Raw genomic sequence first — 21,537 nt, 5'->3', positions numbered from 1 at the left:
TGTCAGAACTGACAAGATTACCTGCATGCTTGATTCTGATGCTATTCAGACACTACTGCAGCCAAATAGACCAACAGGGCTGCCAGGCAACTGGTATTGTTTAACAGGAAATAAATATAGCAGCCTCCATAATCTTCAGGGCCGGTTTAAGGGTCCCCAAGGCCCTGGGGCAAACTTAAGTGTGGGGCCACCTCCCTGAAACGTCATACCCTCCCCCCCCCGGGCTGTTACCTGTTTGGTGCCCGGGTCCCTGCAAGTGGGCGGGCAGGAAGCAGCTGCACGTTTTCCGAGCACTCTGCTCTGAGGCTGGCACGCTGTCTTCTTCCTTCTCGATGACCCGGAGCGTAATGTGTGAACACGTTCTGACTCATAGAGTGGGCGGGAGACAGTGTGCCAGCCTCAGAGTGTGCACGGTATGTACAGCCGCTTCCTGCCCGCCCGCTGAGATAGGTAATTACAGGAAGCACAATTGCAGGGACGCGGGGAGCAGCATTGACAGGGAGGGCAGTGTGGGGCCCCTGCAGAGGTCGGGGCCCCGGGTAATTGACCCCTTTGCCTCTATGGGAGCGCCAGCTCTGATAATCTTCTCACTTCAGTTGTCCTTTAGGCCTCTTTCACATCTATCAATGCGTGCAGGTGGTGTTTCCTGCATGCGTTATATGCCCCTGCGGCATGTCGTTGGGAATCTGCGGTGTGACACAATCGGCGACGTTAGCTATTAATTGAACCCGACGGAAAACGTTGGCTCCCGGCGGATCGACGCTCCCGGGTGTGTCGAACCGCAACGCACTGAAACGCAGCGTCCAGTTTGAAAGGTAAAATGAAAGTCTATGGACTTTCATTTTACCTTGATTAACGCAAAGAATTGCCTTTGCGTTGAAACGCACGAAAAGGGCTCTGGTGTGACCAGTCCCACCTACATGTACCTATTAGTGCTTGGATAAATCCATAGAAGATGGAGAGGTGACATGACCATTCTTCATTTGCTAAAAATGGACCTGAACTCTTACACAGGACAGAAGGAAAACATAGAGAAATGTACCCTGTATGTATTTAGAGAGTTTAGCCTGTCTAATTCCCCCTCATCTGTGTCTAATCACAAGTTGTAATTTGATCACTCAGTTGTGTCAGCTGACTGCGAAGGCAGAGCAGCAGATTGATAAACACAGGAAGTTAACAATATAGCTGCTTCCATGAAGACACACTCAAGATTTATTGCAGGATTTGTATCAGCTGTAACAAAGAAATGTTTTTCTTTAAAGTGTACCAGAAACGTTGCTACCTAAAGTTTTGATACTTACCTGGGGTTTCCTCCAGCCCTATAAGCATAGGTGAGTCCCTCGCCGTCCTCCTGCGGTCTGCCGTTCTACTGCAATCAGCCCGGTTAATAGGCTCAGTCGGGTCCAGTCTGGGTCTTCTGCGCAAGCGTGGATGCGCAGTACACCCGGACCGACACGACGGAGCCAGTTACCAGGGCTGATCGCGGCTGAACGGCAGACTGCGGGAGGCCAGCGAGGGACTCACCTATGCTTATGGGGCTGGAGGAACTAAAATAGTATTTTAAAAAGTTTGACTTTTAATTCAACCAAATAAACGCTCATTATCTATAATGACAAACTATTACTGTCACACGCCTGCTTCACTGGCAAGCTTTCAAAGTACAAAAAAGGCCATGTTGTGCAGTGGCGCTGTAAACATAAAAATCTTTACAGAGAACAATAGATTTAGAATTTCAGCCCTCAAGTCTGGGGACTTTGCCTCCGTAATCCTAGAGACTTCTTTATTGAAACATTAAAGTCACACTCTCTTCTGTGGAGAAAATTCTAGCAGATGGGTAATGCAGGCAGATCACCACAAACTGATATAAATAATATTTTAATCTGAAATATACATATACATTATTTTTAGCATCAAATATAATTTAATAAACAAAATAATTCTAAAATCACTATACAGTAAAATACTCTTAAAGTGGACCGGAACTCAGGACAGAAGGAAAACATAGAGAAATGCACCCTGTATGTATTTAGAGAGTTTAGCCTGTCTAATCCCCCTCATTTATGTCTAATCACAAATTGTTATTTGATCTCTCCCCGTGTCACATGACTGGCAATGGCAGAGGTGGCAGATAAGCCCATTTGAAAGCACAGGATGCTAACAATAGGTCAGCTTCCATGAATCAGGAAGTAGAAACAGTGCAGATTTAGTTTAGGATTTGTATCAGCTGTAACAAATACATGTTTTTTGTTTAAAGGTTATTATGTTGTTGCTTATCTTTTAGAGCAGAGAGGATGTTCTGAGTTTAGGTCCGCATTAATAAAAAAATGGAATTTACTCTTTGCTCTGTACTACAAGCTGCCCCCACCTTCACATAGTTTCACAAAAAAATACCCTTTCACAATAATTTGTTGAGGTTTGAAATACGAATGTGAGGATATAAACGGATTTCCAAAAATGTGCAGTAAAAATAAATGGAAGATGTGTAAAAGCAGCAAAATGTAAAATTGCGTTGAACTCCGCCACCTAGAGGACAATTCCTTCTCTATTGTCTCTGCTGAAAAATAGTAAGGGCTCGTTTCCACTATCGCGAATCTGCATGCGTCCAACGCATGCAGATTCGCACATGTAATGCAAGTGGATGGGCCTGTTTCCACTGTAGCGTTGTTGAGGTGCGTTTTTTTCAGCGGTAAAAAAACGCACAAAAGAGCCAACGAATTCGCCTGCGAGTGGAATGCATGCGAATCGCCGCTAATGTATTTAATAGGAAATTCGCATGCGGCTATGGTATGCGAATTTTCATGCGAATTCGCATAGGTACCAATGTAATTCAAACAGGCAGTGACATGGTTAATTTCGCATATACCCTCACCTATGCGAATTCGCATGCGAATTCGCGGCAAAAAACGCGCAAAAATTCGCATCCGCATGCTAATTCATGGAATTTCAACAGCGGTGGAATCCAGGCGATTCTGCACCGCAATAGTGGAAACGAGCCCTAAGTCTTCACAAGATAAAGGGAAAAGGAAACAGCTTTTGCTTTTCATTGGTAAAGAATAAATTGCAAGCATTGGCAGCCATGTGGAAAATTCCAGAAATCTACCTTTACCACTTTTACAAACAAGCTGTTTCTTTATATGGGCTCTACAATGATAGAGAAAAGCTAAAATTACAGTAAATAGATTGAATTTACTGTACATGTTTACCTCATTTAAAGATTTGTACACAAATATCTCAGTGCATCTGAATGGCTGCATTAGATAATGAAAATGAAGATGTGGGTTGGGAGAGAACATTATTGGAGTGTGGAGTATAGATTAGTCATACTTCCAAATGTTTTAGGACGGAAAGGAGAGACAACGTTAAGTACCAAACTATTCAAGCAAAGGACACACCACTGACATGCCTCCAGTTATGAATCCTTTAAGAATTCTTAATAAAAATGCAGCATTTTGTGTATTGTTTAGATGTCTGGAACGTTCTGCATCAGCATAAAAAGTATACAAAAACACATATGCTGCATTTTATTGCTTAAAAGGAGACAGGAATATGTAGGCTGATGTTTTTTCTTTTCCTTTTAAACAATGCAAATTGCCTGGCTGGCCTGCTGCACCTCTGCCTCTGATACCTTTAGCCATAGACCCTGAGAAAGCATGCTTGTTTCAGGTGTGTGATCATTATTATTATTCATTTATGAATCGCCAACATATTCTGTGGCGCTGTACAAAGTAAGAAACGAACATGGGGTACATAATAATACAGACAATGGTGTACACCAAGATACAAAATACATAATTGGTGACAAAATACTAAATCAATACAAAATACAGAATAGGTAATGACAGTGATGAAAGTAACATGATGAATAAAATGTATAATGATTTCCAAGACACAAAAGGGGGAGAGAGCCCTGCCCTTGTGAGGGTACAATCTGAAGGAATAGGGGGGGAAATAGGTGATTAAGACACTACTGATGCCAGAAAAATCAGCAGGACAGCCAGGTAACTGGTATTGTTTTTTTTTGTTATAGTTTTTTAAAGGCAGCCTCTTTTATGTTTTTACAAAAATGGGGACACTGAGAGCCCAATATAGTTTAATAAGTAATTGATGACTCTTAAAGAGTAAGAAGGAGGATACTCACAAACCAGGGTTACCTCCAGACAACCACTGTGTAGGCAGGTGAGGAAATTAGACCTGTCCCCACTCAGGATTAAGAAGTCTCTCTGTGTAGATCGGTAGATCGAAATGAAAGGGGTATATCACCCCTCCACCAGGGGTGGACCGACCTACCAGAAGAAGGATCCCCCCCCCTCCCCCATTCCTCTTTCCTTCTCTTCCCCATTCCTTCTAGGTTCTATTACTTTAGTTACTCCTGTTTATGATTTTCACTTCTCTCTTATCACGCTAGAACACATGCAAAGTTGTGTCACCCATTCGTTTAAATTTAGGTGGTCTACACTTCTTTACTGTTTACTTCACTGGAGTCTTTACTTTGTCTTTACTGTTTGGTTTTCTCTCCAGTTAAGTCAGCTTTTCATTCTTCTTTTGTTTGTAAAATAAGCCCCAATACAAGCTGTGTGGTGATGAAGCCTATTTTTATTGGTGGCCTTTCTGGTCTAAAGTGCACATACCTATAAGATGTATTTCCCCCTGAGTAAAATGCATTATAAATTACTTTTCTCCTACATTTACAGTAGGCAGTAAAAATCTGACAGATCTGGCATGTGTTGGACTAGTCCAACTCCTCATGGAGGATTTTCCGTATTTCCTGTATTCTTTACAAAAGCACTCCCTGGAATGGAGCTATGCAATGCCAGTCATGCTGCCTTCTCATTTGTTCACTGATTTAGCAGTTGGGCTGAGCAATCAGCATTTAGTAGGTTCTTTCGAATATAAAGAAAACCCTGAAAATTCCCGTTGAGAGAGAGCAGTTGGCTGATGGTGTAATGGTTAAGGGCTCTGCCTCTGACACAGGAGACCAGGGTTCGAATCTCGGCTCTGCCTGTTCAGTAAGTCAGCACTAATTCAGTAGGAGACCTTTGGCAAGTCTCCCTTACACTGCTACTGCCAATAGAGCGCGCCCTAGTGGCTGCTGCTCTGCTCTGGCGCTTTGAGTCCGCAAGGAGAAAAGCGCAATATAAATGTTATTTGTCTTGTCTTGTCTTGTCTAGTTAAAAACCAGATCCGCCTGCTGTTTCAACCTATTTGTAAGAGACAGGAGCGTAGGAAAAAAATACATTTATAGTGTATTTTACTCTGGTAAAAACGTACTTCTTTACTTTATTTTACAGTTTTTTTCAGATATCACACCTTATCAAAGGTAACACGCCTTATCAGAGTAGCATAGCGAGCGCTATGAACCTGCAGGGCCTCAGGGCAGGATGAGTGCCATTGCCAATTATCAGGCATACGTTTGAAGCTCTCGCTATGCTACTCTGATAAGGCGCGTTAACTTTGATATGGTGTGATATCTTTGATAAGGTGTGCTATTTGTCAGGTTTTGGTGCGCCGTATCAATTGTTATGTATAGAGTGCTTAGGGGGCCATAATGTAAAACTTGCACCAAGGCTCATAGCTCCTTAGCTACGCCACTGACTAACCGCATTTAGTTTTCATTACATTGTTTTGATTACATTGTTCACACTGTGCCACAACCCCTAATGATTGCTAATGAGAACTGTGCACAGTGTGCAAAATTATGCTGCATGATGTAAGCTATTTTCCCACATGTAAAATTCACATTTGAGTGTGAATGATCCCATTGACTTACATTGGTTGTAAGTTTTTATGTGAATTTGCATGTGGAAAAACGACTCCAAAGAATGTCAAGTGTGGAAAAACGAATCGAAAGAACGTCAAGTGTGAACCCTGCCCAGGGTCAGTTCTCTCATGAAGCAAGGTAAAACATTTGCATCAGGCGCAGAGATTACAGGGGCAGCATGTTTGTACTGTGTGTTTACCCTAACAGCATGCAGTCAGAGTAGGAGGAGAAGTGACAGGAGAGCAAGACGAGGTCATATTGGGGAAAAGCAGCATGTTGTGCTGTGTGAGGAGTCTGGCAGTGAGTGAGGAGGCGGAGGCAGGAGAGTAGCAGTGTTTCATTTGACTTGCACAGCAGAAGGGAGCAGGTGGCACCACTGTCCTGACTGAGGAGGAATGGAGTGGCTGAGGAGGGAGCAGTTTGTTTGTCACAGACTCACAGCCAGCCAATGTACTATTGTGTTGAGCTGCTGCATCTCATGTGAGAACATTTAATGAAGCAGAGTAAATTGTCGGGTGCTGTGCGATCATTTCAAATGGGGTGGGGGGGGGGGGGCGCATCCTCACAAGTTTGTCTCAGGCAGCAAAAAGTCTTGAACTGGCCCTGGTGGTACCACACTGTGTACATCGCAGATAAATCACACCGCACTGCTAACGCACTTATGTAAACATAGTGTTACAATATAATTGCATTAGGTTAACAATGTGATTATACTGTCCAATGCAATGCACCGCAATGCACCAGTGTGAGCCGAGCCTAAAGTAATGCTTTTTTGTTACGCTCACAGTGAAGACTTGCATTGTGTTCCCTATAAAAATAGGAACAACAGAGGGTAAATTTCCCATTGCACATTATTCACGTTATGCCATGTGGTGTGGCACATACAATACATTGAACGATTGCTTCACTGCCACTGTTAAGGCATGCGTTATGAGGTAATGCACTGGTGGAATAGACATTCCTCCCAACTTTTGCCATGACGTTCATTTCAATTCACCTCCACAGAGTGCATCTGCCGTTTTCATCGCTCCTGCCGATGTCTCCCCGCCGTCTCCTGTCGCAGCTCACTCGCCCTGTCAGTCTCTATGACTGCAGAGCCAGGTGAGCCGGTCAGGAACCGATTTCATTGGCTCCTGGCCGTATCTATCAATGTAAGCACCTCCCCTAGGCTTACATTGATAGACACGACCAGGAGCCAATGAAAGCGGCTCCTGACCGGCTCACATGGCTCTGCAGTCATAGAGACAGCAGAGTGGGTGTCCTGAGGATTCCAGCGTGCGGCATGGACAGCGGTTGCAGCGGGTATGTACAGCGATTTATTGGTATTCCCTCATTATTGTACCAGCGGTCTCTGGTCCTTAAGGGGGCAGAGACCGCAGGTAAGTAAGTGGTTAAAGACACACCCCTGCCACACTTCTCATCATGCCCCCACCCACACTCCTAGCCACGCATACCACTAAAAATTCATAAGCAAAAGATGTCATTTTAGAATTCAAACCACACAGTTTTTTTTTCTATCATCACTACTTTTTCTTCATATTAACATTTGAAATTAAGAAATATATCAATTTAAAGAAAAGGAATAAAGTTTGGAGTAAATTCAACACATTTTTCAGTAGAAAAAAATACATATACTGTATTTACATACATCTGTACATCGGGACAAGTGAGGCAGAAAGAGGAACGGAGGATTTGGTTCCCAAAGAGGGGCTGTCGTTCCAAAAAAGGGACAGTTGTGAGCTATGCAACAGACTTCTACAGAAGTGGGCAATACAAGGACATAGGCGCTTCGAGTGCAGCTCCATCTTGATAGGAGGCAAGCTGCTCCCTCTACAAAGCACTGCAGAAAATGCTCTGTGATGATTTAGAGGAAATCCTCGGTGACATCACAGTGACTTGTAATGGAGATGACATGACTTCTATCATGACAGGCGAAAATGCACCAACTCTGTGTATCCTTATCTATATATATAATAGACTAAGTGCCTCAACCTTCGAGCAAGAAGAAGAAGTACTTTGCATGAGAAAATGTATGCGTGCTCAATCACCAAGTTTAAGGCCTCTTTTCCACGGACTGTTGAGCTGTGTGCTCAGCAAGCAGTTACCAGGCAGCAGTAAGCAGTTACCAGGCAGCAGTAAGCAGTTACCAGGCAGCAGTAAGCAGTTACCAGGCAGCAGTAAGCAGTTACCAGGCAGCAGCAAGCAGTTACCAGGCAGCAGCAAGCAGTTACCAGGCAGCAGCAAGCAGTTACCAGGCAGCAGCAAGCAGTTACCAGGCAGCAGTAAGCAATTGTGAGAGTTTGAGAGGCATTTTACTGCCTATAAACTGTCCGTGGTAAAGAGGCCTACCCTAGCAAGTCTGGCTTTGCAAATCTGGCCTAATTGGCTATTCATGAGGCAATACTCATGCAAATTTGCTTTTGCGTGCCAAACTATGCAGGGTCAAAAAACCAATACCGTCACAGACTCACAGCCAGCCAATGTACTATTGTGTTGAGCTGCTGCATCTCATGTGAGAACATTTAATGAAGCAGAGTAAATTGTCGGGTGCTGTGCGATCATTTCAAATGGGGTGGGGGGGGGGGGGCGCATCCTCACAAGTTTGTCTCAGGCAGCAAAAAGTCTTGAACTGGCCCTGGTGGTACCACACTGTGTACATCGCAGATAAATCACACCGCACTGCTAACGCACTTATGTAAACATAGTGTTACAATATAATTGCATTAGGTTAACAATGTGATTATACTGTCCAATGCAATGCACCGCAATGCACCAGTGTGAGCCGAGCCTAAAGTAATGCTTTTTTGTTACGCTCACAGTGAAGACTTGCATTGTGTTCCCTATAAAAATAGGAACAACAGAGGGTAAAATTCCCATCGCACATTATTCACGTTATGCCATGTGGTGTGGCACATACAATACATTGAACGATTGCTTCACTGCCACTGTTAAGGCATGCGTTATGAGGTAATGCACTGGTGGAATAGACATTCCTCCCAACTTTTGCCATGACGTTCATTTCAATTCACCTCCACAGAGTGCATCTGCCGTTTTCATCGCTCCTGCCGATGTCTCCCCGCCGTCTCCTGTCGCAGCTCACTCGCCCTGTCAGTCTCTATGACTGCAGAGCCAGGTGAGCCGGTCAGGAACCGATTTCATTGGCTCCTGGCCGTATCTATCAATGTAAGCACCTCCCCTAGGCTTACATTGATAGACACGACCAGGAGCCAATGAAAGCGGCTCCTGACCGGCTCACATGGCTCTGCAGTCATAGAGACAGCAGAGTGGGTGTCCTGAGGATTCCAGCGTGCGGCATGGACAGCGGTTGCAGCGGGTATGTACAGCGATTTATTGGTATTCCCTCATTATTGTACCAGCGGTCTCTGGTCCTTAAGGGGGCAGAGACCGCAGGTAAGTAAGTGGTTAAAGACACACCCCTGCCACACTTCTCATCATGCCCCCACCCACACTCCTAGCCACGCATACCACTAAAAATTCATAAGCAAAAGATGTCATTTTAGAATTCAAACCACACAGTTTTTTTTTCTATCATCACTACTTTTTCTTCATATTAACATTTGAAATTAAGAAATATATCAATTTAAAGAAAAGGAATAAAGTTTGGAGTAAATTCAACACATTTTTCAGTAGAAAAAAATACATATACTGTATTTACATACATCTGTACATCGGGACAAGTGAGGCAGAAAGAGGAACGGAGGATTTGGTTCCCAAAGAGGGGCTGTCGTTCCAAAAAAGGGACAGTTGTGAGCTATGCAACAGACTTCTACAGAAGTGGGCAATACAAGGACATAGGCGCTTCGAGTGCAGCTCCATCTTGATAGGAGGCAAGCTGCTCCCTCTACAAAGCACTGCAGAAAATGCTCTGTGATGATTTAGAGGAAATCCTCGGTGACATCACAGTGACTTGTAATGGAGATGACATGACTTCTATCATGACAGGCGAAAATGCACCAACTCTGTGTATCCTTATCTATATATATAATAGACTAAGTGCCTCAACCTTCGAGCAAGAAGAAGAAGTACTTTGCATGAGAAAATGTATGCGTGCTCAATCACCAAGTTTAAGGCCTCTTTTCCACGGACTGTTGAGCTGTGTGCTCAGCAAGCAGTTACCAGGCAGCAGTAAGCAGTTACCAGGCAGCAGTAAGCAGTTACCAGGCAGCAGTAAGCAGTTACCAGGCAGCAGTAAGCAGTTACCAGGCAGCAGCAAGCAGTTACCAGGCAGCAGCAAGCAGTTACCAGGCAGCAGCAAGCAGTTACCAGGCAGCAGCAAGCAGTTACCAGGCAGCAGTAAGCAATTGTGAGAGTTTGAGAGGCATTTTACTGCCTATAAACTGTCCGTGGTAAAGAGGCCTACCCTAGCAAGTCTGGCTTTGCAAATCTGGCCTAATTGGCTATTCATGAGGCAATACTCATGCAAATTTGCTTTTGCGTGCCAAACTATGCAGGGTCAAAAAACCAATACCGTCACAGACTCACAGCCAGCCAATGTACTATTGTGTTGAGCTGCTGCATCTCATGTGAGAACATTTAATGAAGCAGAGTAAATTGTCGGGTGCTGTGCGATCATTTCAAATGGGGTGGGGGGGGGGGGGCGCATCCTCACAAGTTTGTCTCAGGCAGCAAAAAGTCTTGAACTGGCCCTGGTGGTACCACACTGTGTACATCGCAGATAAATCACACCGCACTGCTAACGCACTTATGTAAACATAGTGTTACAATATAATTGCATTAGGTTAACAATGTGATTATACTGTCCAATGCAATGCACCGCAATGCACCAGTGTGAGCCGAGCCTAAAGTAATGCTTTTTTGTTACGCTCACAGTGAAGACTTGCATTGTGTTCCCTATAAAAATAGGAACAACAGAGGGTAAAATTCCCATCGCACATTATTCACGTTATGCCATGTGGTGTGGCACATACAATACATTGAACGATTGCTTCACTGCCACTGTTAAGGCATGCGTTATGAGGTAATGCACTGGTGGAATAGACATTCCTCCCAACTTTTGCCATGACGTTCATTTCAATTCACCTCCACAGAGTGCATCTGCCGTTTTCATCGCTCCTGCCGATGTCTCCCCGCCGTCTCCTGTCGCAGCTCACTCGCCCTGTCAGTCTCTATGACTGCAGAGCCAGGTGAGCCGGTCAGGAACCGATTTCATTGGCTCCTGGCCGTATCTATCAATGTAAGCACCTCCCCTAGGCTTACATTGATAGACACGACCAGGAGCCAATGAAAGCGGCTCCTGACCGGCTCACATGGCTCTGCAGTCATAGAGACAGCAGAGTGGGTGTCCTGAGGATTCCAGCGTGCGGCATGGACAGCGGTTGCAGCGGGTATGTACAGCGATTTATTGGTATTCCCTCATTATTGTACCAGCGGTCTCTGGTCCTTAAGGGGGCAGAGACCGCAGGTAAGTAAGTGGTTAAAGACACACCCCTGCCACACTTCTCATCATGCCCCCACCCACACTCCTAGCCACGCATACCACTAAAAATTCATAAGCAAAAGATGTCATTTTAGAATTCAAACCACACAGTTTTTTTTTCTATCATCACTACTTTTTCTTCATATTAACATTTGAAATTAAGAAATATATCAATTTAAAGAAAAGGAATAAAGTTTGGAGTAAATTCAACACATTTTTCAGTAGAAAAAAATACATATACTGTATTTACATACATCTGTACATCGGGACAAGTGAGGCAGAAAGAGGAACAGGGGATTTGGTTCCCAAAGAGGGGCTGTCGTTCCAAAAAAGGGACAGTTGTGAGCTATGCAACAGACTTCTACAGAAGTGGGCAATACAAGGACATAGGCGCTTCGAGTGCAGCTCCATCTTGATAGGAGGCAAGCTGCTCCCTCTACAAAGCACTGCAGAAAATGCTCTGTGATGATTTAGAGGAAATCCTCGGTGACATCACAGTGACTTGTAATGGAGATGACATGACTTCTATCATGACAGGCGAAAATGCACCAACTCTGTGTATCCTTATCTATATATATAATAGACTAAGTGCCTCAACCTTCGAGCAAGAAGAAGAAGTACTTTGCATGAGAAAATGTATGCGTGCTCAATCACCAAGTTTAAGGCCTCTTTTCCACGGACTGTTGAGCTGTGTGCTCAGCAAGCAGTTACCAGGCAGCAGCAAGCAGTTACCAGGCAGCAGCAAGCAGTTACCAGGCAGCAGCAAGCAGTTACCAGGCAGCAGCAAGCAGTTACCAGGCAGCAGCAAGCAGTTACCAGGCAGCAGCAAGCAGTTACCAGGCAGCAGCAAGCAGTTACCAGGCAGCAGCAAGCAGTTACCAGGCAGCAGCAAGCAGTTACCAGGCAGCAGTAAGCAATTGTGAGAGTTTGAGAGGCATTTTACTGCCTATAAACTGTCCGTGGTAAAGAGGCCTACCCTAGCAAGTCTGGCTTTGCAAATCTGGCCTAATTGGCTATTCATGAGGCAATACTCATGCAAATTTGCTTTTGCGTGCCAAACTATGCAGGGTCAAAAAACCAATACCGCAAAGCGGTCGCCCTGCTATATGCCAGTGATGAGCGAAAATGCAAAAATTTGTTTCGACAAATTTTTACCGAATTTTCGTCTAATTTCGTTTTGACAGGCAAATTTTCCATCTAATTTTTTCGCGTTAATTTTCGCCTAATGCCAGTCATTTTCACGTTACTTGCGTATTATTGCTGACATTTTCCGCATAAGGGCATTAGCGTCTGCATTCAGAGAAGTTTCTTGCGCATTATTGCGGACATTTTACGTATAAACGTCCGCATAGACTGAATTTCCATGCGGATTATTGTGGACATTTTTCCGCATAAGGGCATAAGCATCTGCATACAATGAATTTTCGATGCTGGTCGAAAACGCAAATATTTCTGAAGATTTTCGTGAAAATTCGCCAAAAATGAAAATGGGATTTTCGATGCAAAACTGCTTCATGCTACATTAGCACTATCCAGGAGCGCCACAGGGAGGATTCCCAATGCCCCCTTTTTATACAACTGGGGGGACCGCGGGTCCCAGGCTCTCTCACTGCCCTGGAACCACAGCGGCACCCCGGAGGGGGAGGCTAGGTGGTGCAGGCGACCCCCCCCCCCAAGCGTGGCCAGCGCCGGGAGAGCCGTCTGCACCCACCTCCCAATATTAGAAAAAGGCACTTACCTTAACGTCCATTGCGTTCTGCTACATACGCATTAACTTGGGGGCACCACATGAGAAAGGAGTGAAGCATGGGTCACCCCAAACTTTAGAGCTCAGGGCTGGCTCACATACAACACTCGGGGGGGGGGGAAGGACAAGCACAGACAACTCACTCCAGGGCTCACACCGCCAGAGCAAGCCATCCACCACCTGCCTCCAAAGGATGCAAACTGCAAAAAATGCTTTCCATGAGAAAATTAATGCGCATGTAGCAGAACGCAATGGACGTTAAGGTAAGTGCCTGTTTTTAATATTGGGAGGTGGGTGCGGACGGCTCTCCCTGGCGCTGGCCACACTTGGGGGGGGGGGGGGCGGCTGCGCCACCCAGCCTCCCCCTCCGGGGTGCCGCTGTGGTTCCCAGGCAGTGAGACCCCCCGGTTGTATAAAAAGGGGGGCATTGGGAATCCTCCCTGTGGCGCTCCTGGATAGTGCTAATGTAGCATGAACTTATTCCCGCAGGGCGACCGCTTTACAGTATTGGTTTTTTTGACCCTGCATAGTTTGGCATGCGAAAGCAAATGCATATTTGCATGAGCATTGCCTCATGAATAGCCAATTAGGCCAGATTTGGAAAGCCAGACTTGCTAGGGTTAAACTTGGTGTTTGAGCACGCATACATTTTCTAATGGAAAACCTAAAGGTGGTTACACACATCAGATAAAAGTCTTTGGAAAATGAAAGATCACAGACCAATGTTACCCCCTTCCATGTAGTATGAGAGCCATACCTACACAGTCTATTCAATTGAGCTGAACTCCCCATCAGATAAAAATTTTTGCAAGATGCTGCACACAAAGATGCTGTACACATGCAACAGATCAGTATCTGCAAAAGATCTGTTCCTGCAAAAAATCATTTTCTGCAAAATGCATTCGTAGTCTATGATATCTGCAGATCTCATGCTGGGCATACACGGTATGTTTTCTACCATGTAATCGAGCCGCTGATGGCTCGATTGATAATTTCCGACGTGCCCGATACCCCGCCGGATCGATTCTGCGCTCGATACCGGCGGGTAGGACAAAAGAAGAAACGAGTGGAAAATAAGAAAGCGCTCGCGGGGACGAGCGGGAATTGATCCGACCGCCCGCGGGGACGAGCGGGAATCGAGCCAGCGGCTCGATTACACGGTAGAAAACGTACCATGTATGCCCAGCATAATACATACCTTGTTTGACGGACATTCATCTGCAGATCACACAATCATCTGCAGATCCAAAGATCCATCCTGGTTGATCTGATCTGCAGATGATTGTCCGTTAAACAAGGTGTGTATGAGATCTGCAGATATAGACTATGAATGTATTTTGTAGGTACTGATCTTTTGCAGGAACAGATCTTTTGCAGATACTGATCTGTTGCATGTGTGCAGCATCTTTGTGTGCAGCATCTTGCAAAGATTTCTGTCTGATGGGGAGTTCAGCTCCATAGAATAGACTGTGTAGGAATGGCTCTCATACTACATGGAAGGGGGTAATGCTGGATACACACCATGCGTTTTCGCGTTCGATGCGGCCGTTGATTCGCGTCGATTCGATTATTTCCGACATGTCCGATTCAAGCTTCGATGGATCGTTATGTCGATTTGCCATACTTTACATGGCATTCGACCTAAAAATCATCGAAATTCATCGGAAATGTTCGGAAATAATCGAATCGACGCGAATCGACGGCCGCATCGAACGCGAAAACGCATGGTGTGTATCCAGCATAAGATTGTGTCTGTGATCTTTCATTTTCAAAAGACTATGGTCTGATGTGTGTACCCACCTTTATTCTTCTTGCTTCAAGGTTGAGGCACGTACTCTATTAGATAGATAGATAGAAGATGCGGCGTATGCTACGACGCGGGTCGGCTAGTATTAATATAATCTACAACTAACCATGCAATGTCTGATAAATTGGGTTTGCTGTTAATCTATGCAGCTCTGCAGTGCTAATGCTGCAGAATTGTGTAGAAGAGAAACATTATTTGGCATTAAAGGATAGATAAAGCTACAATGTAACACTTCATAGCTTCATAAATGGGCCCCTAAGGGTTCATGGAAACCTGAGCCACAGTGTTCCTGCAGAACAGACTGCCATATAGTGATGTTGCACAGCATTGTGGAAAGGATAAGATACAGTATCCCAAACGTGCTAGTATAAAAACACCTTTCACTGCACTGAGCTATCACTGTACCTGCTGCGCGTACGTACAAAAAGGGCGCCTGGACAAAAAGGGCGCGGGGTGTAAACTCTAAATAATAATTAATCATTAATAGGGTTTATAAATGTAGTGTGCTATATTTCGTTTACAAATAATGTTTAACAAAATTATAAATCATTAAATAATGTTTATGAAATCGGAAATTGTGAAAACGTTAATCTTCCCTGTTTCAAAAGTTAAACTTATAATTACGTTTATAAAAAAACCAATAATATATGTTTAATTGTTATAATTGTATATTATTGTGAATAACAGTCATTTATGGTTTGTTCTTATAATAAAATCTGAAAATATTGTTTATAAAGATGATATAAATATAACTACGTTCGTAATAAGTGTTGTAATACATTAGTAATTATTACTAAAATTTTACTAAAACTATACCTAAGCCTACTCTTACACAGAACCCTACCTGTACCTATCCCTAACCCCTAGACTCCCCTGTTGGTGCCTAAACCTAAGACCCCCCTGTTGGTGCCTAAACCTAAGACCCCCCCTGTTGGTGCCTAAGTAACCCTCCCTGTACCTACCCCTAACCCCTAGACCCCCCTCTTGGTGCCTAAACCTAAGACCCCCCTGTTAATGCCTAAACCTAAGACCCCCCTGTTAATGCCTAAACCTAAGACCCCCCTGTTGGTGCCTAAACCTAAGACCCCCCTGTTAATGCCTAAACCTAAGACCCCCCTGTTGGTGCCTAAACCTAAGACCCCCCTGTTGGTGCCTAAACCTAAGACCCCCCTTTATTATGTGGATAATTATGTTTTACTAATTGTGGATTAAAAAAATATTTTGCAATTTACGTTACGTACTGATCGCTTTATTTTGTGAATAATAATGTTTTACAAACAGTAAGGGATAAAACTTTAAATAATGTTTTAATTATTTAAATAAGATAAATATGTTTAGTATTTTCATAAACGTTATTCGGCACGGGTGCATTTTATAAACGTAAATCACCACAAGTTCAGTTATAAATCATTAAACAGCTCCGGGCGCCGTTTGTAAACTTTATTTAGCTCCTGGCGCCGTTTATAAACTTTTATTTAGCTCCGGCGCCCTTTTTTCCTACCCGGCGCCCATTAAACGCTATTTATTATGGGAGTGAATGGCGGCGCCCTTTTTGTCCACTAGCGGCATGCGCCCTTTTTTCCCAGCTCCACCTGCTGCAGCCAGGAGTGCTGCTTTGTGGCATTCAGTATAAATGCAGCACCTCCGGCTTGAGCTGTGCAGAGTGCAGTCTGCAGCAGAACAGGGATATCTGCCTGCCTTTCTCTTCCATTAAGGCGTCGCTCCAATCATAGAAATGAGACAACACGGGCTTCCATGTCATCAAGCTGAAATCCCATAGCCTGTTATTTGGTGTAATTGCTTTCATCTGATGCTGCAATTCCTATCCAAAAACTGCTGTACAACTGTATTATGCTCCTCTGGCTTATTCTCATTTGACTGTGTGTTTGTAATCTTCTTGACCCCTTTACCACCTGCCACACTCTGTAATCCACACATAAATGGGCTATCACACCAGCTTGTAGATTAATTTACCCTACAATATAAGAGTGCATACCTCCCAACTTTACCGATTGCGTCGGGACTGCCCTGGGTTGGTAGGTTTGGTCTCGTGTCACGCAACACACCTCGGAACTTGTGTCCAGGCTGAGCAGTGGAAGACTCACAGCACATTCAGTGCTTATCTGCGTTATGCTACAGAGCTCTGCAATATCCCAGCACAGCACACCCACAAACACATAAGAGTTACACAGTGCCTACTAGGAAGGCCCCCGCTCTCGTCAGCAGGCTGACTACGAAGTGCCTGTTTCCCAGTGTTTACAGAGCTCTGTATGTTTCAGTCAGGCACTAGTAGTCAGCCTGCTCAGGAGAGCCAGGTACTTCCTGGACAGTGTTGCCCAACATCTCCTCACGTCACAGGACGCAGGAGGAGAAGCCATCGCTAGAGGGAGAGGTGAGCTGTGACAGGAGGATGCACATTGCCAGACTCCACACAACACATTGCTTCTGCTTGGGCACATTCTGCATTATTTGCTGTGGGAACACATTGTCCTTCAGCCATCCAACACATAGCCCATCTCAGCTACACGGCATTTAGCATTTTTTTATTCCATCTTTTCTTCCACCACAGCCATCAGTCTGTCTGCACAGGCACCCTGCATTTATTCTTCATTTTTCTTCCACCCCCCTAGGCCTAGTATGTTGGGGCTCCCCGCCCATGTGCAGCAATGCCCTTTTCATTCCACATGTAGCCCCCATTTCATGTGTAACATTCCTTCACCTGCAGCCCTTTCTTTCATGTATAGCTCCCTTGGGCTTCAGTTTCCCTTTTCATGTGTTGCTCCCCATTTGCAGCCTTTTCTTTCATATGTAACAGTCCCTATTTCACCTCCAGGTGTCCTCTTAAGCTGCAGCTGCCCAAGGACTGGGCCTTTGTTGCCTTTCCAGAAATCTAGCCCTGCCTGCTCAGCTTCCCTGGGTGCATCATTTGGCCTGTTCAGTTAACCCTCTTTTTTGTTTTAAAAATGGAAGATACATTAAACAAAACAGGTTAATAACATTGAATAAACAAACACATTTTGAAAATTATTTTTAAAGCGTACCACCAACGTAAGAAAATAAAAGTTTTATACATACCTGGGGCTTCCTCCAGCCCTCTCCACACCGATCACTCCCACGCCGTCTTCCTCCGCCTCCTCGCTTGCTCAGTAGAAGCCCCGTTAGAAGTTGCAGCCACGCCAGCCAATAGGAACGCAACCCCCTCCTCCTCCACGGCTTCTACTTCCTGGCAGTGGCAAGCTAAGGAGCTATGGGCCCCAGTGCAAGTTTTACATTTGGGACCCCCAAGCACTCTATACATAGCAACTGATACAGCGCACCAAACCTGCCAAGGACAACACAGTGTCAGAGGTGCAAGAAGGGGATGGGGAACAGTCTGTTAATGATTACTACTATTAAAAGCATCTATAAAAGTGGTTATTACCAGCACAGGACCAATAAAGAGCTAATACTGCAGTTGATGGCGAGCCCTATGGGGCCCCCCGATGCGGTCACAACCTCTACACCCTTTATTGCTACGCCACTGCTTCCTGGAACAGGGTTCTTGGCTATGCCCCTGGTCTCCTGCATGGCACCATCATTGCATCTGGGGTGGGGGCCAGTACTACCAGCTGCTGCTTAACCAGCAGCTGCTACCGGCACATCTAGCCAGGACCAGCAAGCAAGCCAGGCTGCCAGGTAATCTATTCAGCTCCATCCCACTACTGTGTACACTACGACAATTATGTTTAGAGGTGGGGGAAGGGAGTTTGCCTAATTATGTTTTTTTCTTCGGCGGGGAGGGGGGGCAGTAGGGGGCGGAGCAAGGTAGATCTTGGAAGACTTGGAAGTTTTTAAGCAGTTAGCTAGTCTGAAATGTGTGGGCACCCCTGCTGTACAGCTTTCATTAACATCACTCTACCTGCACAATCACCCAGCACTAGAAATATCTGTCGGTCAGAATGACCATTGGTGATTGTTGTGGCTGACAGTCTCCTAGTAACCATTGACAGTCATCCATGCTTAGCTCAGCCAAGTGACATGCACTGTGTTATGTTGAGAAAAGGGGATGGAGAGGCAGAAACTAAAGAATTAAGGCTATAGGCTAGATGGATCTGCTGCGGCTGATGGCTTGTAGCCCATGATTTGACAAGCACAGGAAATAAGAAATGTCTATGCATCAAAAGTTGAATGTCTGCACACAGCTTTTTGTATTGTATTCAACAAATCCACAGGATCTGTGCCTTCTCCAGTGGGCTCACAAGGCTATTTTTGATAACAGATCCACTTTAAACCACCCATAGAACCAGTGATATTTCCTATGTTATATAGAGGAGTTTGTAACCCTGCCATATTGGATCTCGATCTACCCAACTGCATTCACTATTCCCTGATCAGAGAAGCATTTTTCATAGCCCACCCTGTGCTTTGTTTGCCGTCAGTAATGCTTGTGTCTATCTGCAGTTCCTCAGCAGGGGATTAATGGTACAGAGTTCTGCATCCATGGCTGCAACCCTTCTGACACAATGCAGCAATATTATAGGTATGGACGGCTATGCGGAGAGATACCAGGGGCTCCTGTCAATCACCACCTGCCTGTGAACATACATCTCAGGTCTTGGCATAAATAGCAGAAACATAGCAGTGTTTGCTGTAAACACAGGGCTGCACGGCTGAATACATCTACAAGCAGACACAATTTAGAGATGAGTTAATGTGGCGCACCTGCACAGACAGAAACCTCTGTTTACCTAGAGAGAGAGGAAATCCGTACACAGCTCTCATCAGACTGCAGAGGCTGAGCCAGCACACACTGACACAGGGGGTTTGTGGGACTGCAGCATGTCTACAGCAGTGTGTGTGCCGTAATAGCTCTCTATGCAAGCCATAAGGATTGTAAGGTGTCCCCCGGCCTACTCATTTGTCTAAATTCACCTACATTCTCCACCATCTGCAACATGCACCAGAACTGGTAAAGCTGCAGAGAGTGAATCTAAATTAAAGAGAACCAGTTACAAATGGGTATTTATAAGAAAATGAATCTACGATATGAAACTGCTTATATGGAAGTCTAATCTACCTAGGTTAGATGTTTGACTTGCTATTTAAAGTACATTTTTTTCACCTGTATGCCGTTTGCTGAAATATCAAGGCATTCTTCTTTCAAGCAACAGTTTTCACATTTAAAGCACAGGTTTCGTGTTTATGTTTGCATCTATAGGGGCCTGGTGATCACAATAGTCTTCACAGAGTTTGTTTATTTACTAAAGAGCTGTAGTCAGATGTCACATGGTCCCACGACTGAGATTAAGTGGCAAAGTACATACTGGTAAGCAAACACCATGCCAGTTACTATCAACACTAGGCTAGCTGCAGGAATGTACAATGTGGTTACTGTACTGGGTTCTATTCCGGCCCAGAGCTACATCACCGGACCCTATAGGCACAGATGTCATAGACTTCAGTTCACCCTCCTCAAACCTATAAACCTCCTTTGAAAGGCACCACAAGTGTGCTGGCTGGCCCAGCTGTCACTTCTCCCTTACTTCCCTTGCCCGTCATAGGTAGCGACAGGTTCCCTTAACATTAGGTAGCCAAAGGTAGCCTCAGTATTAAGTAGGTAGAGGTGCCTCCAAGCATTAGGTAGCTAGAGGTGCCCACAACTGAAGGGAGATCTTATCAGTGGAATGCGTAGAGCTGGGTAAGTAACCCCTCATTTACGCTCCGCTTGGGACTCTGCATAGGGAAGGTGAGAGGGAGGTGGAGTGAGCTGCCTTTCCATCATCAGGCGCCTGTAGGCACATGCCTAAAGTGCCTTATGGTAAATTCAGCCCTGGTCCTATTAGTGGGATAATAAAGGGACTGAGGATGAGTTTTGATATTGTACTTTATCCACTGATCAGTCAGTACATTTAAACTATCTGCCCAGTGGGGTAGCTAAGGAGCTGTGGGCAAGTTTTACAATGGGCCCCCCAAGCACTCTATACATAACAATTGATACGGCAAACCAAAAACTGCCAAGGACAACCACAGTGTCAGAGGAGCAAGAAGGGGATGGGAAATAGTTTGTTAATGATTATTATCATTCAAAGTATCTATAGAAATGATTATTGCCAGCACAGGACCAATAGAGAGCTAATATTGTAGTTGAGGGAGGGCCCCAATGCGGTGGCTACCTCTGCACCCACTATTGCTACGCCCCTGTATCTGCCTAATTATTATAAAGGTCCCTTGTATTGCCAAAACACTTCTGACCTGTTGAGACATTGACTTCAAGATCTTCAAAAGGTGGCTTATGATGTAGTATTGTCCCGCCACCAGTGAGACCCGCGTTGTTAAATACTATTCCACCTCCGAGTTGTAGCAACATGAAGGGAGATGTAATTTGGGGTCTGCCGATCGCCGGATCCCTGAAATAGCCTTGCGCGGTGCCCAGATTTGGCACTCTGGGCTGAGCACCGAAATTACCTGCTTCAGGCCTGTGGCAGACTTTAGCTGCAGATCCTGTAAGTCCTGTAAGTTGTGATGTGGGGACCCTATGGATCGGACTTGTTTTTCCAGCACATTCCATAGATGCTTGATCAGAGTTACCATTTTTTTCATACAATCTTACCATTTCTATGTAGTATAAGAGTAAATTAAGTGAATATATTGACTGGATAATTTTGGAAGTTCCCTTATATTACATAGAAATGGTAAGATTGTATGAAAAAATTGTACCATGTATGGCCACAATAAGATCCATGGGATTTAGATGCAAAGAAAATGTGATTCATCAGATCAGTCTACCT

The 21,537-nt window shown here is 44.8% G+C and overlaps 1 protein-coding gene across 3 annotated transcripts in view; it reads right to left on the bottom strand.

Moving 5' to 3' along the window:
- The window catches only part of TMEM240 (transmembrane protein 240), a 198,664-nt gene that overhangs the window by 67,206 nt on the left and 109,921 nt on the right, over nucleotides 1-21,537 (bottom strand). The gene's annotated exons all lie outside the window — the stretch shown is intronic.

This window comes from Hyperolius riggenbachi, chromosome 6 (genome assembly GCF_040937935.1).
Source record: "Hyperolius riggenbachi isolate aHypRig1 chromosome 6, aHypRig1.pri, whole genome shotgun sequence".
In the NCBI taxonomy this organism is placed as follows: domain Eukaryota; kingdom Metazoa; phylum Chordata; class Amphibia; order Anura; family Hyperoliidae; genus Hyperolius; species Hyperolius riggenbachi.
Note: the sequence above shows the minus strand (reverse complement) of the source record. Positions and strands in the feature narration are given on the sequence as shown.